General features: G+C 44.3%; 1 pseudogene; it reads right to left on the bottom strand.

Annotated features, from left to right (window-relative positions):
* Window positions 1-1,643: 1,643 nt before the first annotated feature.
* LOC126356747 (5S ribosomal RNA) lies at window positions 1,644-1,761 on the bottom strand (annotated as a pseudogene).
* Between the last annotated feature and the right edge of the window lie 200 nt (window positions 1,762-1,961).

Raw genomic sequence — 1,961 nt, 5'->3', positions numbered from 1 at the left:
GGACGTAGTGCAATCTACTGTTTCCGGCTTTGGTGTATCGTTCCATCGTTGTGTTTGATTTATCGGATATCTGGTAGCTTCAGCAAGAGTATCATTAGTCATTCGTTAGACTCCCATTAGTCTGAGTTACCATCTTGTGAAGTGAATGCAACTCTTGGCTGCCTATCTCATCGCTCGCGAAAGTCTTTGTTGCCGGACCTTCTCAGAGGTCGATTTCTGGAGCACCATCTGTGGCCCCTGATTCTGTTAAGACGTGTGTCCTAAAAGGAGATATGATGGCCATTAGTTCAGTGTAACGCTCCTTCAGTCCACGCCTTCTTCGGGTATAATCTGCCTCAGTACCCTTTAAGGAACTTATGTACTGGTCCTTGTGTTTTATTGTTGTATTATTTATTACAGTACCTTGTAATGCCTTCATTAAAGGTTATATACGTCTAGTTAATAGTTCTGGTCGCCTTCTGGAATAAATCTAGCAGTGTAGTGTTCAGCCGGCCAGAGTGGCCGAGCGGTTCTAGGCGCTACAGTGTGGAACCACGCGACCGTTACGGTCGCAGGTTCGAATCCTTCCTCGGGCATGGATGTGTGTGATGTCCTTAGGTTAGTAAGGTTTAAGTAGTTCCAAATTCTAGGGGACTGATGACCTCAAAAGTTAAGTCCCATAGTGCTCAGAGCCATTTGAAAAGTTTTTTTTTTTGTAGTGTTCAGGAGTTGTATTAGAAAGTTTTCCATCACCTTATTTCACCCGTATGGTGATCAGTTGCTTGTTTTTTTAAATTAACCTTTGCTACTGTATTTGCTGTCTTACAGCAGGTTTCTAAATTTTTTATATTATTGTCGTTCCTGGAGTGAAAGTCCTTCGGCCGTGATTGTGGTCATTTGCCTTGTGGTCATCTATTTTTCAGCAGTAAGCCTTAAAAACCTTATTTACTGCCGTTCCTGGCGTCTGGTGCCTTCTGCTGTGTTTGTGGCTGTTACCTTTAATATTTCAATACCTGTAAGTTGTAAATTGCAGTGACTTCTTAAACAATTCTTAATTTATTGCCATTCCTGGCATGTAAGGCTTTGTGCCCAGATCACAGTGGGTTGCTTTTAAAACATTATCTGCTGTATCTATATTTAATGGTGATTTGCTAAATTGTGACTCACTGAAAACACTATCATTTACACAGTTGCTCATTTCTTCATTAATAACGTGTGGTATTTTTATTTGTTGTTGAGTCTGAACTTACTGGCTTAAAATAAATTATGTGTAACCGTAAATGGCAACCAATAGTAACTGCTTACGGCCCCGTCCACTATCGTAACCGAATCCTGCCTTCCCTTGACTACCAGGTTTCAAGCTCCTAGCTAACCCTTCTACAAACAGATACAAAACTATCTCTATGCTTTTGTAATTTCACCAAACAAAACATTAATCAGCAGTGTCTCCACATCACAAAAAAGCACTCCGTCATCAGGCCACAAGTGGCCCATCGGGACCATCTGACCGCCGTGTCATCCTCAGGGAGGATGCGGATAGGAGGGGAGTGTGGTCAGCACACCACTCTCCCGGTCGTTATGCAGGTTGTCTGTGACCAGAGCCGCTACTATTCGGTCGAGTAGCTCCTCAATTGGCATCACGAGGCTGAGTGCACCCCGGAAAATGGCAACAGTACATGGCGGCCCGGATGGTCACCCATCCAAGTGCCGGCCACGCTCGACAGCGCTTAACTTCGGTGTTCTCACGGGAACCGGTGTATCCACTGCGGCAAGGCCGTTGCTCCACATCACAAACACGACACATGTACTCCTCTCGCAGCTTTTTTAGTGATTTTCACCCATGTTTCCGATCGCTTATTAAGTGAAGGAAAGACTATAGTATGCCTGCAACCGACCGCTAAGACCTCTTATCTTATAAATGAAACTCCCCGTCGCACCCTTCTCAGATTTAGTGGTAGATGGCCCAGTAGAAAGCCCGTCAA

The sequence above is a fragment of the Schistocerca gregaria genome, chromosome 3, assembly GCF_023897955.1.
Source record: "Schistocerca gregaria isolate iqSchGreg1 chromosome 3, iqSchGreg1.2, whole genome shotgun sequence".
Lineage (NCBI taxonomy): Eukaryota > Metazoa > Arthropoda > Insecta > Orthoptera > Acrididae > Schistocerca > Schistocerca gregaria.
Note: the sequence above shows the minus strand (reverse complement) of the source record. Positions and strands in the feature narration are given on the sequence as shown.